Source organism: Phalacrocorax aristotelis, chromosome 8, assembly GCF_949628215.1.
Source record: "Phalacrocorax aristotelis chromosome 8, bGulAri2.1, whole genome shotgun sequence".
Classification (NCBI taxonomy): Eukaryota; Metazoa; Chordata; class Aves; order Suliformes; family Phalacrocoracidae; genus Phalacrocorax; species Phalacrocorax aristotelis.
This window is the reverse complement of record NC_134283.1, coordinates 798,955-825,837: the sequence shown is the minus strand read 5'-3', so window position 1 is coordinate 825,837 and position 26,883 is coordinate 798,955. Positions and strand designations below refer to the sequence as shown.

General features: G+C 45.5%; 1 protein-coding gene across 1 annotated transcript in view; it reads left to right on the top strand.

Moving 5' to 3' along the window:
- ZFHX3 (zinc finger homeobox 3) overlaps positions 1-26,883 on the top strand; it is a 678,088-nt gene that overhangs the window by 425,656 nt on the left and 225,549 nt on the right. The gene's annotated exons all lie outside the window — the stretch shown is intronic.

The following is a 26,883-nucleotide window of genomic DNA, read 5'->3' as shown; positions in this document are numbered from 1 at the left end:
CCAGGCTCTGAATAGCCTCCTCACAAGGCAGACATCAGCACCCAGTTCACAGGCAGTCCTGCAGCTAAATCTTTGCTCTCTTGAAGTGAATGATCCTCAAAACCAAACTGTTGTATCATCTCTAGAGCTCTGCAGAAATGCAATGACAATAGCTTTACTCCCAGTCTTCCTCTGGGAAAAGTGGTCTTAAATCTCCCAGCAACATACGTAAGTTCAAGGGGCCTTTCCTTGAAGAACTCAAAATTTCCGTGTTTACCTTTCTATAATCCTGTTGGGGAAAAGGGGCAATAAGTTTGTTTTATTACATCTGTCCTGGAAAGCGCACCCGCAAAGCTCAGGGATCCTGTAGTAGGTGTGTGCGATGCTCTGCAGGATCGTGTCAGCGCATGCGGTGCATGGCCTGGGATGGGGGGGGCTGATGGGGACCCCCAGGGAGCCTCTGCGGGTAGACGGGCACGCGTGGCTGCGTACTGGTGCAGCTTGGGTCACCCTGGGCTCCCATCACTGTCTGGGCTGTTGCAATCCTTGGGCTTTGCTCTGGCCCCCGCACTGAATGCAGCTTGCACCCGAGGAAGGAAACGCTTGGGAGGAGTTATTGGCTTTTGTCCGTGGCTTGTGCTCCACAAAGCGTGTAGGCCACAGTATTTAAATTAAACTGCACCATTAAAGATGTGCGTTGATATAATTGTGAGCTGTTCATATACCCTCTGACAGAAGGATATATTTCACCCACTGAAAGTTTGCCAGTTTGTGGAAAGCCCTTATTCTCAGGAGTTGTGAGCATCGCTGCTTCCACAGAATCAATTAAACTAACATCAGCTTAGTGTTTCTGAATAACAGATCTTAGAGGACTTACACTTGTTCGTATATGACCTTTGTGGCAAGACCATAAATTCTGAAATACAAGGGTTGAGGAGTATGAAATAAAACTACGACGTGAACTTAAGTTGAAACAGTGTTATGGAAATACACGTAACATTTGTCGTCCGAGCAGTTTGCGATAGTAAAAATAGGGATAGGTCGGCCACTTCAAATTCCTAAACTATGAACAAGCAGGACTTCTAAAAATTTAATTGTCTGAAAATTTTCATTAATTTTGGATGCATTTGTCTCTCCCTTCATAGTGAGCTAAATTGATAGATTCTCATAAACAATACTAAAACCCGAAATATTTATTGTTTATACAGGGTGTAGGACATCTTGCCAAGATGTGCTTCCTACACAGCCGTCTTCTTTCATCTCAGTAGTTGTCTGATGGCTTTAGGAAAGGATGAGAAGCAGCCGACAGAGTCGGCGATACCGGGCTGCCCCCGCACGGGAGCACCAAGTCGCGAGCGTGGCACGCCGGCGGGACCCTGGCTTTCGGGTGGGAGCTGCTGGGGTGTCGCAGGGTGTGCGAGGGTGGAGAGGGTGGGCAGGTGTGTGTTGAAAACCCGCTGCGACTTCTCACAAGGTGGGCTTAAACTACACATTCACACAAAGCGTGTCATGGCTGACGAATCTCATGAAAAAATGCTGTGGTGGAAAATTTCCAGCGGATTTCACAGCTGTGCTCAGCGCCGGTTTGGGACTGTGCACCGGGTACAGGGGCGCGTCACGCCACCGAGAGATAAAGACTGGCAATAAAAGGACCGTTGGTTGTTGACATGATCACTCCATAGCAATAGAAATCAGGACAATATATGGGCATTGTAATCTTTCTGAATATATTAAATTTCAGATGAATTTTTGTACCTTCCAAACAACTTGATTTCTAAGTAACAGCAAGGCAGGAGCGCTGGAGCAAAGTGTTCAGCTGGGTTCTTACTTCTTGCCTTCTTGAACTGTCTAATTCCTTTAAGTCTGCAGTGGAAATAAGATGAAAGATGCTATGGAAGAGCTAAATAGAAACTACCCTTTGAAACAGCATGAGAGCAGAGCTTTGGTGATAATTCTATTTCTGTTATTTTAATAACGAACTTCTTTATGGTTGTCACGTTATTACTTTGCTGGCAATGGAAACTTGGTCTTCCGGAGGCATCCCACCTGGTATGATCCTCTCAGGATAAATGCTTGATCTGGAAAAGAGTGACAGCAGAAATATTTAATTTTAAATCAGAATACATACTTTGGATAAAGGCTGCCTTTCCAGGTCTCCTCTCAGATTTGCCAGTTTTGGTCTGTTTTCCCTGCAGTCTGCTGCTGGCAGTCCCCTGGGATGCTCAAGTGAGATGGTACCCAAACCGAAAACTTCTGAGGGGCAGAGGCATTTCATCACACAAGTACCATTGTAATAGAAATTTATAATCACAGTATAGCGATTCTAATACAGAATCCCAGAATGGCGGGGGTTGGAAGGGCCCTCTGGAGCTCACCCCGTCCCACCCCCTGCGTGAGCAGGCACCCCCAGAGCAGGGGCACAGGGCCGCGTCCAGGCGGGGGGTGAATGTCCCCAGGGAAGGGACCCCACAGCCTCTCTGGGCAGCCTGTGCCACTGCTCTGGCACCCGCACAGGGAAGGGGTTTGTCCTCCTGTTCAGGTGGAACTTCCCGTGTTCCAGCTTGTGCCCGTGGCCCCTTGGCCTGGCGTTGGGCACCACGGAAGAGTCCAGTCCCATCCTCCTGACACCCACCCTTCAGGTATTTATAAGCACTGATAAGATCCCCCCTCAGCCTTCTCTTCTCCAGGCTGAACAAGCCCAGGTCTCTCAGCCTTTCCTCACAAGGGAGATGCTCCAGGCCCTGATCCCCTTGGCAGCTCTGCGCTGGCCTTGCTCCAGCAGCTCCCTGCCCTTCTGGAACTGGGGGCCCAGAACTGGCTGCAGCCCTGCAGGTGTGGCCTCACTGGGGCAGAGCAGAGGGGCAGGAGAACCTCCCTCGCCCTGCAGGCCACACTCCTTTCCATGCCCCCCAGGACACCGCTGGCCCCCTTGGCCCCAAGGGCCCGGTGCTGGCTCAGGGTCACCTCGCTGCCCCCCAGCACCCCCAGGGCCTTCTCAGCAGAGCCGCTCTCCAGCAGGTCCCCCCCAGCCTGTGCTGGTGCGGGGGGTTGTTCCTCCCCAGGGGCAGGACCCTGCACTTGCTCTTGCTGAATTCCCTGAGGTTCCCCTGGTCCCAGCTCTCCAGCCTGGCCAGGGCTCGCTGGATGCCAGCACAGCCCTCTGGTGTATCAGCCGCTCCTCCCAGCTTGGTGTCACCAGCGAACTTGCTGAGGGGACACTCTCTCCTTTTGTCCAGGTCACCGATGAACATGTTGAACAGGACTGGCCCCAGCCCAGACCCCTGGGGAACACCGCTAGGTACAGGCCTCCAGCCAGACTCTGCCCCGTTGGTCACGACCCTCTGAGCTCTGTTGCTGAGCCAGTTCTCCATCCACCTCACTGTCCTCTCATGTAACCCACGCTTCCTAAGCTTGTCTGTGAGGAGTTATGGGAGACAGTGTGGAATGCCTTAATGAAGTTGAGATAGACAACATCCACTGCTCTCCCTCCATCGACCCAGCCAGTCACGCCATCATAGATGCTCTCAGGTTGGTCAAGCATTATCTCCCCTTGGTGAATCCATGTTGACTGTTTCTGATAACCTTAATGAGTGAGTTAGATTTTTATTTTGACTCTGTGAACAGAGACTTGAAGCATGAGCTATCGAGACAGGCATGGTCACCTCACATGAATGTTTTTAACATGTGCTTTTTCTTCAAATTCTATTTTTGTTAACATTTCTACTTGTCTCATTTCCCAGAAGACTGGTTTCATGTGACGTTGTAAGGTAAAGAGAAAATATGGAATATTTTTCTCTCTAAAGCTTGGTACATGATAAACCGGCACAGTGTTGGTGACAGACATACTTGTGATGGCAATCCCAAATTAGAGAGAGAGCAGCTGTAGCAGACTTCAAAAGCCTGATGCAGGTCCCTAGATGCACAGATGCTCACTTGCTTGTGCTGTAGCAGGAGTCGCGAGCTGGACGGGGTTCACCGTGGCGACGCTGACAGCCCCGCCACAGTGCTGGGTTTTGCAGCGGGGCGGCCAAGCTGCAGGGTGCCATTCGCTCCTTCGGGTGGTCATGCCGTAAACTGTTTAGGTGTAACAGCATTATTCTGAAACCTGCTGGATGTTTTGTTTTTTTTTTAATTAAGACCCATATTTACAAATTGGTATGGACTTCATCCTTCAAGCAGGGAAGGATGCATTTATCATGGAAGTTAAAATACATCCAGCTGCTCATGAGTGGAGACAAATCTCTGTGCACTCTATCAGCCAAGTCTTTCCTGTACATCACGTGCAAATACACAGCAAACCTGAAAGTGGTAATTTTCAGAACTTCCTTGGAAGAAGAGTCACCACCTTTGCATTTCCCCCCCATTTTAATTTCTGCTCACAGCCCAGTCAGTCGCATCGCTTTCGTAGCCTTTTCTCCATTATCCTTTCTGTCAAAGAAGTCTGCCAGCTTTCGGAAAACTCTTGACACACTGCGCAGCGCTTTGCTGTGCCGAGCTGAAACCCTGCTCTGTATGCTACAGGTTATTAGGGTTAGCAGAAAGAATGTGCATTTATTTACTGAAGGTACTTTATAAATCAATACCTTGTTTTTGAACTCAGGTCAATAGGAATAACTCAGAAACACAACCAACAACTACTGCAACCCTAAAACAGCATTTTCAACGTATTGATTTTTTGAAGAGTATCTTTTCCTGGCATTATTCACACAATGTTGATAAACAGTTTCATGCAATCAAAATTGTAAATAAGTATGAGCGTGGATGCACACGTGTGCACAAGTGCACGTCTGTGAAACGAAAAAGCTTTTAATGTAGTGTGGGAGTTACAAAAGAGCAAAGTCAGGAAGTGATGCGGTTGAGGTTCTCGTAAGGTCATTCTGTTTTCCTTTAAAGTTACAGAATAAAATACATTGTTGTGGGTCAGTAAATATTAATATCATTAGCTTGGCCTCATTTGCCAGTGTTATGTAAATACTTGTCACTTTTTAAAAGCAACACCTTAAGGTACTAGTTTGTTTAAAAACAATAAAAAATAAATAAAAGCAGAAATGCACATGTAAAGCAAGGTCACTCTGGCCACTGGAGGAGCTTGAGAGCGTCCTGGTTCCAGGGTTTCTAAATGTTGTATTTAACTCCATAGTTTTGGCATTACTTAGAAAAGATTTTTTCCATCTTTACGTTAATGGTGAAGTTTCCCAAAGAAAAACGGAATGAAAAAGCCACCTCTGTTTATTCACCTTGGAATCAAATTGCTTTTATTGTGGTCGTACTTGAACCCCTTAGTGAACAGACATCGTCAAGGGTTTACAAGAAGCACTTTGGAGCTTCAGAGAAGGTCTCCAGGTGTCAGAGCACTCAGCCCCGTCCTGCCTCGGCAAGTGCATCAGAGAGCTGGCTGAGATGCGTGGCCGTCGTCAAAGCAGCAAGTAGTTGATATTCAAGAATTATACTCCAAATTAATTGTAATTTAAAAAAAAATAGTTAATGCTTTTTTTGTGGTTGTTCATACTCCTTGACACAAAACAGAGACCAGCTCCTTATGAACTGATTTACCCCCTCCCCATTTTGGCCCTTTTTTTTTTTCCATTTGTTTTGGGTTCAGTTTCTGAGGACAAATGCAAGGAAGTGTGTAGTCAAATAACGCGAGATTCTTCAAATTTTACAGTTAGGGTATAAAGACGAGTAGGTACATCAGAGAGCTTTTAAGCAAGCAGAGAAAGATGCATCGAACTCCCATAGCTGAGAGCTGAAGTTTGTAAATTAATGTGGGAGATGCCATGTAGATTTGTAACAGGTTGGCTGGTTAAGCACTGGGACAAATTATAAAGAAATGGATTGTTTATCATGTAAAATATTTACATCAAAATCTCTTCTGAAGATATGAGCTGAGTTTTATGAAACACTGATATTCTTGATATAAAAGTTATTATGTGTAATTTGATTTCCTGAGTTATTCAGTACATCACCCTAAATAGTTAACGGTGAATATAGCTTCTAGAAATGTGGGGGTTCTGCTTCATGCAGAATTTCAATATTTTGAAAAATCCAAATTGGTTTGAAGCATAATTTTTTAATCGGATTTCCAGCGAACTGAAATACTTGTACTCTAATCACTGCAGTTTTCTTAAACCAGAAAGCCTCCCGCTATCCTGGTAAGGCCTGACGGACATCATGGGCCTGGCTGGTTTCGTGGTCCCAGTGCGGGATGCTGAGAGGCTGCGTGATTAGCGCAGCTGGACGTGCGTGGGTATCATTTCAAGGCCCATTTATAAGAGCCCAGCTCGTGGTGGCAGCTTACTAGGGTGTCCCAAAAAACAAATAGTATTAGAGAAATAAAGGACTTTCTATTTAAAACTTAGCATTTGGGATTAAAGTACTATGAGCAAATTAGAGCAGTGCGGAGCTGCCCAGCTGAAGGGAAGCAGCGGGGGGTTCTGCGCAGTCTTTGGGTTGAATTTCACGGGCTTTTCATTACATCTGCAGAGTTTTATAAACAATTGTTAGGACATTTTTCAGATCCTCTTTGCTCTGTTTCTGGTTTTGTCTCCTTTCTCCTTCACTCATTTTCATGCAGTAAAGCCAATTCATCCAGTCTTTCCCAGCTTGACTCTGGCCTGGATCGGTTCTTTTGGTGGGGATACTGGAACCCCTCTCACCCCTGTGAAAGCAGCGTGGCAAAGGAGGCTTGGGGGAGCAATGCATGGTGTGAAAGCTGAGAGCCCTTTGCTGTGAGGCAATGGGTTTGCTATTTCTTTATCTTTCTCCTTAGGAGGAACCCTGTCTCGTTGGCATTATCTCCCCAAGCTGTGGTGGTGTTGGCATTCCTTGGATACCATCTGTCCCGTGTTGTAACAAATCCATTTTTGTCTCCAGTTAGGATTCCCCGCTTCCAATTTGAGAGTAAGGTACAAAATTCAGAACCTAGAGCGGTGACCACCACCACAGCACAACGCCGTGGAGAGCGGGAGGCTCGCGGCTGCGACAGGCTGGTGGCTGTCCAGCACTTGGCTGTACCGAGGGGATGCGCGAACGCAGGGTCACGTGGAGCTCAGAAGAGAGAGAGCAGGAGAAACGCAAAGAGGCATTTTAATCAGCATGCGAGGTCATGCAGAAGGTCTTCTTCAGTGCCCTGCTCTCTGCAAGACCTTGTGAAACAATAAGGTCTTCCGCAAGCATTGTCTAGGTGCAGTCAGCACCCACCTGCCCCGCCACGGCGGGACCCCCAGCTCCACCGCGCTCGCTGCAGCCACAGCTCAGAGCCCTCGTGGCCTCTCGTGCCTCCTGACAGGTGTGTAGGATGATTTGCGGCTTTCAGGGCTCAGGATGTCTTTTCTGTCAAAAGTGTCTATGAATTTCTCAAGACGTCTCTGAAGATCTTGCTATTAAAGCAGATTTCTGCCACTTCATGGCATCATAATGCCTGCTGTCATGGGCGCTAGCTCAAGAAAGAATAAAATCTAACTCTACCTACCTTATTAGGGATATTTTCTGGGGAAAAAAAATGCCCCTTTAGTCATCTATCCAAGCTTTTCAATACTGTGTGCCTCAGATCATTTTTAATATTTTTTTAAAGTTGGTGTTAACATCCTCTTGGATGCTGGAACTCACAGGGAGAGTCCTAGCCTGCACCACAGCGCGGGCCTGTTACTCTACTTATTTATACACTCACAGTGCCTAAGGACACTCCAGGAAAAAGTACAAGCACAGAACAGCAATGCAGCATCTGCCCCTAAGAGAGAGAGCCGTGTTGTGGATGGCCAAGCCCTCATACGCACACTGCAGTAAGAGCCGCAGACTTTTATGACAACCTGATTGTGAAAGAAATCCTTTTATCTTTAAGCTTGCAAAGGTCTGTTAAAGGTGTGCAGGGTGATGTGGGTTTTTATCTGCTATTTCAGATACTGCTGTGCTCCTATAAAGAGCTCTCTTACAGCATCTCCAAACTGAGAGTCAGTGAGATTATTGGGAAATCCACCTGCACATAACAACCCTAGGACTGAAAGGCATTGGTCAGGCACATATAGCACCGAGAGGATTGTCGGTTTAGATCTTGGTACAGAGAAACAGGCCAGGTGGCCTCTAGGGGGGCATCCCAGTCCTGCTTTGCAAGATCTTATGAACATCGGGCAGGCATCCTGATGTGTGTGCGACGCGACCATTTGAGCACCTCCCCCATTAGAGACAGTTCTGGCAGCCCACCTGAGCTGGCAGTCTATGAGCGCTTCCATCCGTCCCGCAAGGCACGTACCTCCTCTTCCAGACGGGAGCTTCAGAAGGATGCCCCATCCGCCTGAACCGTACTTGATTACCTTTACATGGAAGGTGCCGCTAGGTAGCCACCTTGCAGAGAAGTCGTCTTCAGCGTTTCAGCTTTCACTATTGCGTACCGTAAAGCGTTTCTGCCATACGTACATACGCTACCACAAGAAAGATTTATACTTCCAGCTCGTCAGTTAACCTCACTGGAGGTCCTCACACATTTTATTTTGTACTACTTTTATCTGTTCTTTACAGTACAGCTGGTGATAATATATCCTAAATATCCACCCATACGGGATCTCACAAGATCTTCTCATTCTTCATTAGGTGAATTCTGTAAATCTTATGTGGTTTTGCTCGTAATGAACTTACTTTTCTTGGGATTTTGATATGCAAAGAGAATTGATAGAAACTGCTAGCTGTTGGTTTTACTTCACCATCTGTCCGTTCAGTCTCCTATTTTCCTATGGGGTAAAAGGCTTCCTGCACATGTAGATAGGTCAGTTCATGACACGGGGTTCATGAGACCTTTAGCCCTTACCCAAGTTGTCTCAGACTTCCGTAGAAATCTTTTTTTCCTAAATTATAGTTCTGTGAGAGGGAAGCCAGGCTAAAAAGTCAAGATTGCTCATAGTAATGTTATTCCAACCACAGAGGAATAGGCGATTATAAAATGTCTCAAGCATTTTGTAGTTTACTCGGACAGAAGGAAAGGCCAGTCAGTATTGACTCAGATTTCCTAAAGTGATTTGAAGCACGATCAGTGTGCACGATACCAGTCGGATCAGACCCTCTGATAAGATTAGAGCTCATTTCACTAAGCAGTGACTGGTGTCCTGCGAAAGCATCCCCGTTTTGGAGCCCGAGGCAGCAGAATGGAGACGGGCGCATATGCTCTTCCAACGTCGCGCCGTATCAGAGACCTCGGGTTCGTCCGTCCTTTCTGGCAAGGTGAACACCGCCCTTGCCGCAGGTGCTGCCTCTGAGTTATTCAAAATGGCAGAAATGCAGAAAAGTGCTTGGGGAAGAAACAGTTGCTTGCCTCAATTTAAGAGCAGCTCTTTGTTGTTCACTGTCCTTGTTCACGATGAAGCCGCATTCTCTAATAACAAGCCTATCTGGAGAGCAGCGGCCATCTCCAGTTGCAACAAAAATAGCGTTAGTTCAACTGCCATGTAAGGGACATGCATTATTAATTTCTTGGGTTTTAGCCATACGCTTTGCCGTCCCTTATTAGCTGTATGTGAGAGTAATTTCTGGGGTACAAATTTGCTCTAATTCAATTTGGCTAACAAAAATATCTTGCTAATTTAGGGTATGATATGCCTCCAGCTGCTCAGATTTCCTCCTTGACTATCAAGTTTGTCAATTTGTCGTCTTTTCTGAAGAACTTGTTGCCTACCTTTGGTATCTCAAGTGAACTCCATGATCTCACCCTGAGGTGTTAAGAATCGCTGAGGGCTATCAGAACTTGTGTAAATTACAGCGATGCAGACAGCATGTTGAAAAATCAATAAGTAATGAAATAGTACTGCAGTGAAGTAGCCAAGAGAGCACTGGGTGAAAAAATCCCAAGGACTCGGTTTCATTTTGTCAAAGTATAAAAGATAATGTTCTGCTGTGATGCTATAAAATCATCCCCACTGGCCAAAGAAAATTGAAATACAAAAGAGCAGTGTGGAGGTGCGGGTGTGCTTCCTCCTGAATTCCGAGCCCCCTCCCCTTCCGTTAGCGCGCCATGGCTCTGCGGTGGTGGTCTGGGCAGGCATTCGCTTTCCTAATGAAGCAGTGGGTATGGCTTTTCTGCCTTTGCCTGCTACGGGCTAATGTCATCTTGCATCAAGCGCCATTTAAGCCTCTTCCTAATTCCTTGCAGTCCCCACATATACCCATCCTGAGCTGGTTATCTCATACTGGTAAGCAGGGAAACACCAGCAGAACATTTGCCAGGGAAGCCCAGCACTTCATAATGCTTTCACAAAATGCTAAAAGGAACTAATTGGAAGTTTTGAGAGACTCTTAAATTTTGTCTTCAGTGTTTGTATCAGAAGTGCCTTCCTAACCTAAGACTGTGCGTTTCTGAAATACCATTTTCTTCAGTAAAAGGGATGGCTCCGTAGGCAGGAGAAGCCAAAAGGCTTAGTTTTCCATGAAGGCCATGCCCTATACCCCCTCTGTCTATCCCATGGCAATAACTACAGCTCTTTCCACCTCTCTGGCGTTTTGGCTGTGCGAGGGACAGCGCGTTGAGGCTGATGCGCTCGGGGCTCGTGATGGCCCCTGGGGCCGGGCGGCATCTGGGCGTTCTCTCCGCGGGAGCACCGTTTCTGCCAAGCGGCAAGCAATTTCCCACCGTATGTAGTAACACAAAATGTCTTTGAGACTTTTACTGTCCCTTCATTTTGGCTGAAATTGGCCAAACTGGGAGTGAGGTGGGAACTGCCAGGCAGGCAATCTTGTTTCCCAATTACGTCCTTAGAAAATCAGGTTAAAAAAGAGTAGTTGGTTCCAAAAGGAGAAGAGAAACATTGAACCGAAACAAATTTTCACAAGCTGGGTGTTGCCGTGAGAGTCTTTTGTTTAAATCCACACGCTCTGAGATTCTCTGGAGTGAACTCTTAGTGTTGATGGGGTTTTTCCACATGGATATGTCAGATAGTTAAAATGTATTTAAACAAAATGAATGACTGAAATACCGCTAAATTGAATCAGTCTTGTGAAAGATAAACCAGCCTGCGTTCTTGTGTTAAGGGAGAGTCCCCCCACTCCAGCTTTTTATGGCTAATCAACCTATTATCCTCTCTATCTATCTGCCTGTAAAAAGAAATGGGTTTAAAAGACAGTGAGCTGCTGTTTGGTCCCAAGAGACCTCAAAACCAGGTTCAAATAATGGTCCTTCTCTGTTTTTCTCTTTATGCTTTTGTCTGTGCTTTTCTGCACGCTGTCTGGGAAGGTGGGTTTTGCGTTGTCTTCTGGGAGAGACCTCTGTCAGAAGTGGACAGAGAAATGTGGTCCTTGGAAAAGGAGGAGAGAAAATGGTTTCCTTAACGTGCATGAGTGATCTGTTTGATATAGATTAATGCTTACTCTTTAAGCAGACAGAGGATTGGAAAATCCTTCTGGAAGGCCGGGTGTGCTGCCGGCTGCGTTGGGGAGAGCAGGCAGTTCGGGGGATACTAGTTCCATTTCATTGGTTCCAATCACCTCTATAGACCATCAGTGTCTTTGTTTAACCTTCCATGATTTTGTTTCATTACGGTGGTATGCAGAAAATGAACAGCCGCTACCGCCACCGCTAGAGAGTATCTTGAGTGAGATGCCAGGGAGCTTCTATTTAGTCATTCAACAAACTCAGGTTCGGCTTTAGTGAAAAGAGCACTATTAACTTCAGTGACTTTGGAGAGGCTCCTTTGTTCTTTTCAAAGTTGTTATGGGTTACAGAACTGAAAAGCCTCTTTTCTTGCCCATTATTAAAGCAGAGCAATGAATCATTGTATTTGGCACGGACACTTTGGAGAGATCCAGATACTATGGGATTGTTTGCAAGGAGGTAGCATGAAAATAGTAGTAAGATCTCAAGGAATTTAATGGAGTAGAGTATGTAGACCTTGGAAGCAGAAAGCATTTCTTTATAAACAAGGATCATACCAGTGTAAATCTAGACTGCTCCATAGAGCATTCATTAGAAAAACTCAGAGGAAACATTTATAAGCTAGTGGCACACTACAGCTTTATAGCCTTTCCATGCTGTCAGACACAGCGTGTGGTGCGGACACCCCCTTGTTTCCAGGAGACTCTGAAGAGCCTTTCCTGCCCTCGGGGCTGGGGACTTCACGTTGGGACGCAGAGCTTTCCTGCATTTTAGCATCGCCCTGACAAAGCCGTCTGCTGCCACTGCAAACTCTGGCGAGCTCTGGCCGGGATCCCTGTCTTGTGGACATATTCGGAGACATTCTGTGCTAGCGTTTCACAGCGCAAGCCCTTGGTAGTTACACTTCCCCTTACAAAATGCTATTTTCAGCTGCTTCTACCTTTGTCAGGCAGAAGCCACTTGGACTGGAAATTCTCCATGTCTGCCGCAGGGTTTCTTTCTTTTTCCCCTCCAATCGAGTAGTTCATTCCTTTAAAAACAGCTGGTTAGGGATACATCATTTTGTCTAGATTAAGCAATTCTACCAACCTTTTTTCCAGAAATCTCCAGCCCAGATTTCAAACTTTAGTTTGGCAGCGGGTGGCTTTTGCATCAGGTATTTATCTGTTTCTGTGAACGTTTACCCACATTGTAAGCTTTAAAGCAAGCTCCAAATCCTGCATTTCTCACGTGTTCAGGAGGGTGGGGTTAGACCTGAAGAGATGCCTACGAGGCTCCATTCACCGTGGGCACGCTGCAGAGGCTGAGGTCGTCCCTCGGTATCAGCTCTGAGCTGTTGCACACTGCGCCACAATCGGGCATTTGCCTGGAGATGCACGACGCTCTCGAGCGCTTCCCTCGTGATTCCTCTTCGGCATCTTCCCCATGGCGGCAGCTACGGCATAACACTGTGTTTGGCATTTCTTATCCCTTCCCTGAGGGAAGGAGGCGCCTCCGATTTCAATATAACATGGGCTCCACAGCAGCGCGTAGGGTCCGTCCGTGTCTGGCACTCTGCAGGGAGAGAGGGAGGACCTTCACCAGCTAAGGGGAGGGGGTGAGGCAAGCTCATCCCTACCGAGACTCTTACTGTCTGTATTGCAACAGTGAGACCACATGGATAGCACCACCTGTTTCCAGGAAAGGAGGCTGATGAAGGCAGGAGGAGGCCGAGTCAGCACCACGTGCCTCCAGATGCAGGTGGAGGTGGGTGGTCTGCCCGAAGCCAGGCTAGCTGCGCGGCGTGGCGCATGCTGGGCACAAAGTTGATATCAGAAGTACGGGGATAATAAAAATGCCAAATAACGTTGGTGCTGCTTGGTGACACATCACCGTGATGTTAGCATGATCCATAGGTTGCCCATCCCGAGCCTGAGCTGCGCTGGGCAGTGTGTCGTTCCTGGGCTCTGAGTGACCCCTGCTGGGGCCAGCAAGAGAGGAGGAGGAAGGACCAGGGGTTGTGGTGGAGGACGTTGCTGTCCGCAGGACCCCTCCTTTGTCTGCTCCACAAGTTGGAAGTAGCAAATCAGCCTAAGAAAAGGAGAAGAAAGGATTATTTGATGGTTAAGACGGTTGAATGCTGCCTTGGAAAACTGATTGTTTTCCCTTCCTTTGCCACCTTTTTTCATTTGTGATGCTAGTTGATTCACTTCAACCTAACTTTTCACAGACTGTTACTAATTGGGTATTCTTCAATTTCTTCATGGTTCATTTGAGATGCAGGGGTCTGAATTTGTACTCACAACTGCCACTGAAGACCATTTTGGACACATAAGGAGCGTTCTGAGACAACAGTTTGTAGACCTCTCTTAATTAGGCATCCCCAGTTAGAAGATACTTTTCCTTTAATCACTGTACTTCTTAGCTCTGCAGTCAGTAAAATAGAGGTAATAATAACACCTTGTATCACAAGGGATTTGAGGAAAAGCTTACAAGGAATTTAATAACTTGGACATCAGGGCAGCATTTGAATTGTATAAGTAATAAAGGGGGCCATGGATTGAGCGATGAGTTAAAAATAGGTATGTCTGTGTTATATACTGAATCCCAACTGTGGAAATGTGTGGAAAAAACACTGTGTGGCCCCCAATTTATAACCTATGTTATGGACTCTCTGTGTGTGTGTGTGTCTGCATTTCTAATCCAGTCCTCTTTCATGCTCCTTTCTCTGATATGTCATTAACAGCCAAACACAGCCCTTTTCCCAAGAAACTCTTAAAACGTACCTCCTTCCATGAAGCATCGAAAATCGACTACGCCAAGAGGAATACGTTTTTTGCAAAAGTGATTCACAATAAAATATTTTTTCTATTCATTCTATATGAAAAACTCTTCAAATCGTAGTGTAATTGCTAGTACTTGTGTTCCTGAGCTTCCCTTTTCATGAACACCTCCATTCTATTTATAAACATTTTCCATTACCAGTATTCTTACGCACATGCAAATTTAAATTTCAGTTTGGGAGATCTTCTATAGCAATTTAGAAATTTGTTTCCTGAGTGTTTCTTTCAGCAAAACAAAATTGCATAAAATTTGGTGGAAAGGTAAATGCAGAGAAGTATACCACAAGGAGCTTTTTTACTGCTAAATTTGAGAGCATTCCCAAAATTTCATATTCGCCTGGCTGTGTGAGTAATTATATTAACACTTTGGCTAGACAAAAACAGAATGAGCGTTCCTCCTTTCACACTAAAGAATATGACAAAATAAGCAGACCGTTTTATGAGCGTAGAGAGCAGTTCTTCCTGCATGTGCAGGTGGTTCGCTGGTGCTAAAGCCAACGACGGGACCGGAGATTTGGGTTATGATTTTTGAGTGTTCTGTGTCAGAACGCCGCTTGGTCGTATTTTGCTTCTGTTTCCGCTTTTGCAAGTAGCCTTTCTGCCTGGCAATCGAGGGCAGCAGGAGACCTAACGGGGGACAGGTCTGCCGTGCTCAGCCGAGGATATGGAGAGCCATTTCCATGGATGACCGCGGTGGGCTTTCCTGAGACCTGCCGCCCACCTTGAGAGTGAACGTGTGGGGCCCAGAGAGCAATGGGAACTCCACTCTTCATCAGAAAGAGGCTTTTTGTGGTTTTGAGGACAGAAAATAAAGAAATGGAAGGAAAAGCACATTTAAAAGCTTTCTGTAGCGCTTTCTGCTTGGAGCCCTAGAATCTTGACGCAATGCCGTCAAAGCTTTTCTGAATGACTCGATGAAGGTTTTTTTGTTTTGGTTGCTGCACTCTTGGGACTCATTGGAGTGGCAGGATTAAAATTAATTAGAGGCTGTTTGGAGGGGGCTTTGGAAGATAGCCTCAGGCTAGACTTCAGTCTGGTTGTTAGAAGCAATATCATCACCGCCTCCTCTTCCAGTGAACAGACCTGCACTGGTGCGGCTGGGGGGAGCCACAGAACATCCAACACAGACATCAGAGCAAAGACTTCCTCCCAAAGAGATTACTTACCACAAAACCAGTGGATCTACCTGCTGACAACCCCAGAAATATGTCTTGTTTCATTTTATGGTTTCTAAAAGAGGCTGCTTTATGAAGCTCTCCAGAATCTTGATGAAATATCCATGCGAGGATGTTCATTTTCCTCCCTTCTTACCATGAATTATGTTGATTAGCATGTTTGGGAAGAGATGAGAGGAAAAGCTCCGTTTCAGCAGCTAGATTTTATTTTTGTTTTGCTTTGCTCTGCTTTGCAAAGAATGACTAGACGTATCAATAAGTGAAGAAAATTGACAACCATTTCAAACCCACTTGTCAGCTTGACTTGGAATTTTCCTCACCGAGGAGGGTCAGCTGCAGAACTGACAAAATGCTGCATCTCAGAATTTGTGTCAGGTTTTCGTATGGTTTATGCATTTGTAGACTAGGAGGTAGCCCTTTGCAGTTAATCCCCCTGCTACGTGGAAGTTAATGCTTAGCTGATTAGTATTCCTGCACAGACAGAGTTAGCAGAGTGCAAGTATTTAAACTTTTAGGATTAATTTTAACTTGTAGTCAAGTCCTATTGACCTTGTGAGAGCTGGCATTTCACACACAGTTGCCGACTTTGTATTACAGTGTCTCAGAGTGAGGCGAGACAAAATCTGCCTTTCCTATGCTAGTAATTAGTCGAAGTCGCTAAAAATTTTCAGTGTTAATAGTTAATAGTGGTAACGATGTTTATAAACTGGTAAACTATTCCTTCTAGAGGTACAGCCAAAAGTAATTTGATTTCTCCAACTCTCATATTTTTTTCTGATTTCCTTTTCCAGTCCAGTAATATCTACTTATCAAAATAACTTAAATATGCAGGAAGAAATAGCAGTTTAGTATGTTTTTTAATCCTGCATATCCTGTGTGCCTCAGAAGGAAGTAAATTCAATCGAGGCTACATAATTTGGTGCAATGGTTCACTCTTCTTAATGAATCACCCCAGAACTGGTATTACTTGTCTCTGTGCTTAGCTCTAGCGATACCTAGAAGAGCTGTATCTTCTCAGCATTCTCAGAACTTTAACACTGATTTAGAAATACATTTTTGTTTATATTTCTGATAACAGGGCAGCAATTGTATTGTTTTCACTCAGCATCTTAGGATATCTACAATATTAATTTTTAATATTTAGTGCTAAAAAATACAAAATAACAAAATAGCTAACCTCCAGAAGCAGGAGTCATTATCCTCAGGCCGTGATTAATGAGTCCTTAATTGAAAACTTAGTAAAAATATCAATATACAATATAAGAATAAGCAGCAAATGCTATTTAAAAATAATAAGGCTTGTGACTTACATTAGGTTCTACAGGTTTTCTGACTCAACACTAAAAATGTGGATGGCAGGCATTCAAAGTTGAATGTTCCTGGGATCGCGGTAGCAAAACTTAATCATGTTCCATTTTAGACGCTAATGGGGTTTTTGGGGACTAAATGATATTGGGGCAGAAGCTGAGCTACTCTATGAATTTTGCACACAAGAAGTGCCCTCTTCTAAATTTTCCCAAACCAACAAATAACTGCCTAAAAATACAAAGGGATAAAGAACCTAATGCAGAGCTACAGGGGACAGGGTTTGATCCTAGAAAAAAACAGGGGCGACTGTGGAGCCTCGGTTGGTGGCCAGATGAGCCGTCCTGGCGCCCCGCGGCCGCAGCAGCCAAGGTGGCTCTGAAGGGGGCCCGTCTCTGTGCGTAAGCAGGTGTGGGCAGCCGAGGTGGGGAACTCTCCCGCGCCCACGTCGGAGAGCAGTGACGGCCGGGAGCAAGAGCCCGAGAGGCTCCCCGCAGGCCGCAGGGCCGACGTGGGGCTGCGAGCGTATGCCAGCGTGCGGTGGCGGTGAGCTCCCCTACCGCGGCTCCAGAGCTCACTGAGCCACGGTGCCTTGGCCTGTTTGGGTACGGAGGGCGTAACTCCGGGCGTTTCGGTGCAGGAAGATAAAAGCAAGAAGCAGAGCCAGAAAACACGCCAAGGAGAAGTCTGGACTAGTACAAGGAGCCTGTGCGCGCTGAGCGCGATCTCCAGCTTCCCGGAGCGGGCCCGGCTGCGCTCTCCCGGTGGGCGCCTCATGGCCAACAGTTAACGGTGCTCCTTTAGCCTCTACCGTCCTTCCCACCCGCTGCGCTCCAGCGGGAAGACACTGCTTATTTCTCCAGTTACTTTCCTTAAACAAGTTTCAGACGTTAGGAGATTTAAGTTAGACTGGCACCATAAGAGAGCCTTTACATCTAGAGCCCTTCCTCCTCCCCTATCTCGCCCTCTTCCTCTTGCACACTGAAAGCAAACAGAATTCATTATCTCATCTCGGCACTGCGGCTTTTTAAGTTCAATGTCAATAGCTAGTTAGGAAAGGGCAGGCAGGTCAGGGATTAGGACTCCGAACTGTCCTTGACGTTTCTCTGTAGGATGATCTGCTGTTTGCATCAGCCAAGTGAAAAAAAATTCCTTCTTCTCTATCCTGGGAATGATCAGGATGGGAAAATGTCAGTTTAGGGGCTGACAGAGCTCTGATAAGAATGATATAGAAATGGCAGAGAGTGAAAGAGAGGAACAGAGACATAAATACTGGCATGCTAAGTTTAAAATTTCATTTTTAAGTATATTTGCTAGTGCATGTTCTGTTTTCTTCCAGTGTTTCTGTCCATAGTCTTCTTTTTTCAAGCAGTTTCATTTTAAGAAAGTCTGAATCTATTTTTATTTGATTTGATTTTACAAGTTTTGGAAAGGTCATCCTGCCTGGCCTGGAAGCTGCAAATACATTCACTCCCACAGAATTACTTACAAGCATGAAAATAGTTTCCACTTTCAAAAGTATCTATACATTCTCTGGAGTTACCGGCTCGGTCTGAATTCTCAGTCTGAATTTAACAGGACAGAAACAGAGCATTTAGATGAAAATATTTTTGAAGTGTGATGACCTCTGAACACAAATTAAATACATACATTAAAAAAAAATACTGTGCTAGTAACTATTTTTTTTACGTTTCCACGCCCTTATTATAAATTTGATAAATTTTGAGATAAAAGTTATCGTATTTATTATTCATACTGGGTTCAGTGTTTCATCCAAATAAAATCATCTAACCACAAAGCTGCTCTTTTTATATAAGATATGTCTTTTATTAGTATGTTCTTTTCATAAAGATGTTCCATTAAGGTTTCTTGGCCATGTAGTTGTTTTGCTTATGAAGGACATGATTGTTTTCAAAGCCATGGAAGACATTTGTGTTTTAGGCTGGAGAACGGATGAGGCTGTTATGCAAGCAGGAACACGAGTTTCTGTAAAACAGTCTTTATTTCTTAATTTTTAATGCACCTTTCTACACAGTTTTGTAGTTACTTGTAGGACAGCCTGAAGGAGAGGCAAAATAAATTCTCTTAATTTAATTTTTTTTATAACCTGGTAAAGTACCAAACGACATCGAATTGTGGTCTCTGGGCTATGGCAATTTCTCCGGTGGTAGTATAGAAAGGTTGCGTCTCACTTGGCTTCAGCTCTTCCATTTATCGTTTAAATTCCAATAAAGGGAACTCGGAAGTATTTGTTCCTTCTCAGAGTTAGTTTTCCTTGTAACCACTGGCTGTGCTTTTCCTGGTATTGCAGAATCACAGGTATAAAAAGCACTGTCGCAGTGGCAGTGGAGGTAGTCTGTATGAAGCATCTGAGGGCCCAAAGTGATACTGCTATTTAAAGTAAAGGTTAAAAAAAGTCAATTTTTAAACCTACATTTGTGTCTGCTGGCATGAAATGCAGCCGTACGTCAGGTTGTTGGCTCGTTCAGTCTAGCCTACTCTGCCACTGTCTAAATATCTGACCAGGTGTTTCCAGAGTTTGATGCACTTACCAGAAACCAGCCCATGTGAGCTCGAGCGTTGTATCTGCCACAACTGCATTTACTCTCTGCCCAGGACTGAAATAATACAGTCCGTTCTTCCTTGCCCCTCTCTTTTTAATAACCCTTCTGTATAAATACAAAGACACAGTTTTCCTTGGAGAAACTAAGTTGTCAAAAATCTCAAAATTATCAATTTTTGAAGATAGTAGAGTTATTTTTCAAAATAATAGCTTTGACTACAGCTTGCCTACAAGAATAATTAAACTACCAAGGTGGTTTTTCCGGTAGGGCCCAATACTGCACTGTACAACTTTCTATAAAGCTACTGTATAAAATAAAAAATTTAAGAGCCTAGTGCTTATAACTGTTGTGTGAACAGTTTGTAAATCTATTAATTATTTCATTTTTAAAGTCCTAAACTGGATTTAATTGTGACCATAGTCAGATTTCTCCATCCATATCCGCACCTCCTACTGTCGCAGTCAGGAGGGGAGCGAGACGTGCGTCACTGTGTCCCTGGATCCTGCTGCCAGGGGCTGACATGCCGTCACTTCAGTCTGTGAAATGGCACTTGGTGCACCATCTGTTTTAGAACACCGAGCTCCAGCAGCAGTTGTGTCAGCCTAGATGATGATGATGATGATGATCACGCCTTGATGGCTAACCTCCCGTACAAGGAAGGTGATTACATGTCCGTATCCTTCCCTGTCAGTTTATTTTTCCTCAAACCTTTCATTTTACCTGGAAAGGCTCAACTACTAACTTCAAAGTTGCTTCTTTGCCGAGTGATAGATTTGGGGGTTTCTAGTGGCTAAATTTCCCAGCAGAATAGAAAGTGATAACACAGACCCCAAGTGTTCTGAGCCCTATTTATCTTGGGAAGAAACATCCAGTACAATTCATAACCCCATTTGTATAAACCTTTTCTGTGATAATACCAAACTCAGTCCTCCTGACAACATCTCGTCGTTTCTTCGCCTTCGGTAGCTGGGGTTTTGGGCTTTAGCGCACCGCCAGTGCCATCTGCACTGAGGTTCCTACCTGGACACGCTTAGCCCAGAGTCATGCGCTTCCGACAGAGCGAAGCTGGTGCTGCCAGAGTTAAAAGTGGCGTGTTTTGGGTGGCCTTTTACGCCAACTCTTCCAGGTTCACAGGCTGCCATTTGCATAGATGGACTACCTTCACTCTTCTCTGGAAGCAGCTCCTCTGCTCGTGGCGTCTCCCCTGTAGCATTCCTCAGCAGCTCCCCAAGGATAGCCCAGTATATACGACCCGCTGACTGGAGAAGGGCGGTACCTCTGCTAATCAGTTATGCTGTTCCTTCCATTAATACCTCTACCCTAACAAAAGATTAAAACTATTTTGAGATCCCATCAGGAAGGCATATACTGAACTGTAGTTTCTCTGCATTATGAGTATATCAGAGAAACAAATGCAAAGGGAAGCAAGCTCAGTTAATAGATGTATCAAAATAATTTAGATCATGCAATCAAACTTTTAAAGAATTGCAAGTTTCTTAATACCTGAGGGCCTTATGATATCGTCTAGCAGATTTAAAGCAAAAAAGCAATGCGCTTGGAGAACATCTGTTGTCTTAGTCCTAAACGCACTCGGTGGGTTCTCAGTTTTTAAGCTGGAGCAGGAAGCCAAAAATGTCGTTAGCTGAATAAAGAAGGAGTTATGGAATGTAAATATTTGTAATGCATTACTTTATCCTACAAGATGCAGATACTCATATTATTTGGGGGGATTTTAAAGCATTTGATCACATTCAAATTAAATACAGTGATCTCCAAATTGATTCATTCACAAAGAACCATGCCTGGTCAGCCCAGAAGATACTTTTTTCCCCCAAGAAAGTCTAGCATATTTGGATTACATTCTTTGTCTTGCTAAGCTGCTTCTACATAGAGATTTACAACCCAAACTGCAGCCAGCTGCTAGGTGATTCCTGCTCAGTTAGGCAACACCTGGATAATGCAGAGGCCAGCGTAGCAGACCTTGTCCCACCTTCTCCTGTCCCCTCTATATATCTGATTCTTGCCTGCCAAAATGAGCCTTTGAGATCATTGTCAGTCTGTAAATATACTCTAAATTGCCCTGAAATAATCAAAACTATATGTACCCTTTCTTCAGCTGTGTTTCTTATCGGTTAGATAGCTCTAGGTCTTGGGCTAACATTTTCCGGTGATGTTTGTACTTAAGAAATTACTCTCTTTAGCCTATTTCTGTTGCCTGCCGTAGTCCCCTCCCCTGATTCAAGAGTGTAATCATTTAAACTGGTGGCAGAGGTGACCCCCACAGTTCGTGCAGCACACGTATTTTTGGTGCATAATAATTTAAGATTGCTCTTGAGTTCTATTTTTGCATCTACTATGTACAACAGTAGGATGAGAATTATTTGAGCTCCGGGCAGTCACACCTTCATCATCCTGTCTTCGTAGCTTGTTGGCAATGAGTTTCAAGTATTGATTTACAGTCCATGTCTATCATTTACATCTTCTAGTAGTTATGAACCTGAGTTACATGGCAATATCAAAAGTGAAAATCTAAATGGATTGGTTAAACTACTCATGGCGTTGTTGAAATGTGCGAGCTGTGGTGCTTTCAGAGGGCTCGACTCAGACGGGTGATTGCTAATCACAGACTGGTGGAGCAGTGTGTGTAGGTCAACGGTATTTGATTAAAGCCAGTGATCTTAAGGCAGAGTTTTGGCAGTGCCAGATACTTTAGGATGCTCAGAGCCAGGAACTAGATTTCTAATGTAATCTGGTTCGTATCGCCACACCACACGATTCACAAGGCAAGGGGGCGTTTCTGTGAGAGGCACTGCTGCTGCAATCGGTCCCACTCTTGCTGGCATTGGTGAGACTCCTAAAAAGCGAGGGACTGTCAGCACAACCATGCAGCGGCACCGACAGGCCTCATTACGTCTGCCTTCAGCAGCACAGGCACGAGATATTGCCCCAGGGAAAGGCAGCGTCCTCCAGTGAGCCCCTGGGTACCTGGGGAGGTCGGTGCAGGACTCTGCCTCCGCCCTGAATGAAGGAGGGGAGAGCGGTCTGAGCACTCGCCCCGCGGGAGGCTGGCTGGAACTACACCCTGAACCCCATGGGGTTCAGACTCATATCTGCCACCTCCAGGGATGCTTCCTGCCCTCGGTGCAGGAGTGATAAGCTTTTGAGGGACATCAGGCAGGAGAGGAGATTGAACTGCTGTTCCAGCACCCTTAGCACCAGGCTGCCGGGGTGGGCAGCGACGCCACCCTCCTCTCCTTTCACATCGGAGGCGGCTCGTCATCTGTGGCCAAGGGGAAGCCTAACTGTAACAGGGCATTGAGCCCTGCGTGCCAGCTCCACGGGAGCACAAACCCATGCCCACAGCCAGAGCCCCACGTCCACGCCGGGTGCAGGGGGCCAGGCATACCTGCCCGTGATGCCTGCGGGGGGCTGGCTTTGGCATCCCCGCCTCAGCCTGCTGCAGAGCTTCAGCATCCTTTCCCATTTGCTGCATTTCAGGCTCGGATGAGTAACTTGGCCTTGTGAACTCCTCGGTGTTTAAACGCTTCCTTGGGTCTAGCCCCTACAGTTTGTGTGCGTGTGTTAGGCACGTAAGGGAAGACATGGCAGGAGAGCCGTGAACGGGGCAGAGCTTGCCCAAGGCCACGTGGCAGGTCCGTGGCAGGCTCAGAAGCGCCGGTCTGAGCTCTGCCCTGATGAGCCTGGGACATCCCATCGGATGTTACACTGCGTGGCGGTGTGTGCGTGTATCTTTCTGTACAAAGCTATTAATCCCCGAAGCTCAGAGCGGCATCTCTGTGATGTGAAAATTATCTCCCGTTGGCCCCTCTTGCCAATGCAAAACACTTTCTCTTGGGGAGGTTCCTATTCCTGGGCGTCTCACAGGAAAAGGTGCACCCTTCTGTACTGCACCTTGCCGTGAACAGCTAATTCAGCACCGTCGTAGCCTTCTGTGTGAGACACCCATTGGTGCAGGGTACCTCTTCCCTGACACCCCTTTCTTCTTGTTTTTGCTCAATAAGGATAACATTTTACGAAGCTCTAGGCTGTGGTATTCCAGAGTAAAGCTGAATCCCCAGACAGGAAGAAACGATCAGGCTGCCCTTCAGTTTGCGTCTCCTCTGATGAAGTTGTAATGAATGTATCTGCTTCAAAACCGCATTTTTATCCAAAGACAAACGCATGCACTGGAAAGAATTCAGAGGGAGCTCAGATGGGTGCAGGAGCAGTCATTTCTGTAGAAGTGGGCATAACTTCCTTTTTAAAAGCCTCAGTGTTTTTTTTATAACTAGAGCCAGTGGCGGCACGTGACCAGGAACGTTGCAGCCTCGGGGCGGGTGGAAGGCCACGGGCGCCCGGGCGCAGCCTGGGGAGTAGCTCAGTGCAGTAGGAAAACCACCTGCTAAATCCTTCGAAAACGAGAAAATGCGAAGGATTGCTGACATCAGCCTGCGGTTCAGAGAGACGTCACAGGTATATGGAAAAATTATACGACGCCTTGGCTGCTTCTGTTTTCGAGCTAAATGCAAATGCAGATATTAAATTTTTCAATAAAGATAGATTTCTTGGCCTGTTTACACCTTCCTGTTTTTCCAGTCTTTAAGTAGTTACAGGGCCTATCTCAGAAATTTTGTTTAATATTAAATAAGATTGATTTTCAATCTGACGTTTTAAAAATTTTTAACGTATTCTAGCTTACTGCTTGATAAACACCCCTGAAGATAGAGGGATTGTATTTTTATATGACCTGTCTATCAATAGGTACTGAGGTACCTATATATGTGCATGCACACACACGTATATACAGTGCGGCTTCACGGTGATTTGTATGCCATAGGTTTGCGTTAAATAACGTCACCTGACCATGCGCTACCACACAGGCATTTTAGATAACTTGTTTTGATTTGCTAAGGGAACATGTGGTGTAGCAGCGGAAGATAAAATCAGGGAGTCATAGAATACGTGAGGCTGGAAGAGACCTCTCGAGACCACCTGGGCCAAGCCCCTGCTCAAAGCAATTACAAATAGATCGGGTTGCTCAAGGCCTTGTCTAGCCAAGCTTCTGCTCGATGCAAATGCAAACTAACACTAATACCTTCCTGTATCTGTCTGTGGTTATATGTTGTCCAATGTGGACAACAGCAAGAAACTTTATCTGCGTATAGCAAACACTAAGTAAAACATCTTTACTATCACCTCAAATGTGTCATAACTGTGCCTGGGGAAGCTAATTAAATAGATATAAATAAGCATGAGATATGTGAAATATTACTGCACACATCCGTATCAATTTGAGAAATAACTGCTTGTGACCAAATAGGGAAAATAATGAAATAAGGTAAAAAAGGAAATAATGTCTGATTTGAATGGTTCCAACTCTGTGGGCAGTGCCTTTCTGCGTTTTAGCAAGTCCAAATAAACATGAAATCCTTGTGCGTGCATCTAGTTACTGAAGCTGCCTGAATTCTTTGTAACCCTGACTCGGAATGGAGTAAAGATGAAATATGCGTTTGAGACTGTAATTAACGCCGTACAGTTTCACTTAGTCTCCTTAGTCCACGTGCTCAGTTCTGCTCAGATGTTTTCTAACTGGGGTCTATAATTTTAATCAAGCAGTAGCTGTTTTGAGATATTGTCTTGCATTAACATCACCATAATTCAGACAGTCGAAGGAAGATAGGGGTTTTCAGATTTTGCTCCTCCTTTCCCTGGCTGGATTCCTTTTGAATTCCTCAGCCCGGTTCACTCGCAGGCCCTCTGTGGCTCTCCATGCAAGCGGGGCGAGAGGCCAGCCACCTCCGGCCCACGAGGGACAGAGCCTCTAAAGCGGTGGGAGAAAAGGCCTTCTCACCAACCTGCTGCCTGGCGGCTCATGAATCTGTCCTGAATCTCTGAGGAAGCCCCTTTTAAGAAAACGACAGCCGTCGGGTCGTGTCTGGACACCCATGGCCATGGGAGCCTGTACAGCTCACGCCGCTCCACGGAACGGGCATCGGCATCGAGGCTGAAGTTCGGCGTTGCCGCCTCCAGCCACCCTGCCCGTGTTACACAATCCCGTGCCCAGGCTGTGGTTCGCCATCTCTGCAGTTGTGCCGATACAGCTGTTTCTGCAGCGATGCTGTGGACCACAAGTGAGATGACAGAGGTTTAAAAAATCCCGGCCAAACAAAGCCTTCCCTTCCATCTCCAAAAATAAAGAGGTGGATGGAAATGGCTGGACCTTCTTAAGCTAGCCGTAGCAGCAGAGGAAATGGAGTACCGTCTTAATAGTGGTTATGAGCTTGGGAAGAAGTTATGCTGAAGTCATTGCCTTTAAATGTAATTAATGGTTATCTAGAACCCCTTCATTTCCTGTTCAAAATCGTTGGCAAATCCATGTTTTTGGGTCTGTGTGACCTGCTGCTTTGTAAATCTGAATTAAACACATTACTGTGATTTTAAGTTTAGAGAAGAAAATTAAGCTTTTGAAAATACCCAGTTCTTGCCACAAGATACATTCCGGGGGGGGCTAAAATATGAGAGCTGAAATGTGCTTCACGTTGAACAGTCCTCAAGAACTCAACACTGTCTTTGAGCTCATACGTTTCATCAACTTTGAATTTAACTTACCATTAACTTAGAGGTTACTATCTTCTTTCCCAAGGATTTCTGCAAATGTGGTAGAGTTGGAGTATTGTTTATTTTTCTTCTGTGAAGAACCTAGACTTCTAAGCCAAATTCCCTGTTGGCTGAACTGAATGTCTACTGAATTAAAGGATACACAGCTTCTCAATAATCTTAGGTATCGCTTCAGTTTTTATGGTATATATTGCTTTTGGGGCCCTATATCAGTTGTATTCTCTTCCGTATATCTCATTTCAGAAAAAAAACCCCAAACAACCAGGAACATTGCATGTAATTATGAGTAAGCAATTACTGTCTCTTGGGCTGTGATGACTGGAAGTTACTGGGGTCTGTGCCGGTGAGGTTGATGGGGCACTCTGAGCTAGGCACCGTGGCTTGCAGATTTCTGTTTAAACCTTGCACTTCATCTTAGGTCATCTTACATTACAGTGAAGGCTGTGTGGAAAGCAGGCAGCATTCGGAAATTGAGAGTCAGCATGTCTTTCTCCCATTTAGTTAAAAAGAAAATTGCCAGCAAGTCTTTCAAATGGTACATTAAAGCCTAAGACATCAGACTTCCAGAGAATATGTTAAAATATCAGATCCTTCAAAAGTTCTATTGCAGATGTTTTTCAGAGCAGGGGTTCACGGGGGAGGATGCTGTGCTGTTTGTAAGGACGCCTGCCCACCGCTGCGACGAGCCGGCTCTCGCTGTTCCTGCTCAGCCCAGGCTCCGGGAGCGGGGAGAGAGGAGTATTATTTCCAAGCATTTTAACTTGCTGCCTGAGAGGAAACGAGTGTCAGCGCCTGTACGCTGTGCCATTCCTTTCCTCAAGTTGGTGAGTTAAAGTGCTTAGAAGTGACACATCTGTCATCCCTCTTCCCTGGCTAGAGCCAGCACAGGTGACGAGTTAAGCGCAGTAATAGTCATCCTCAGCCTGAGCCTGCCTTCCTCCCTGGCTAGCTCTGTCCTCATCATTTCTTCCCTGACCTTGGTCTCTACCTGCTGTCAGTCCATGTACAACCTTTGCTACATCTCCCTTTTCCTTCCAAACCTGATCTTGGACCTCACCTATGTCCCTCCA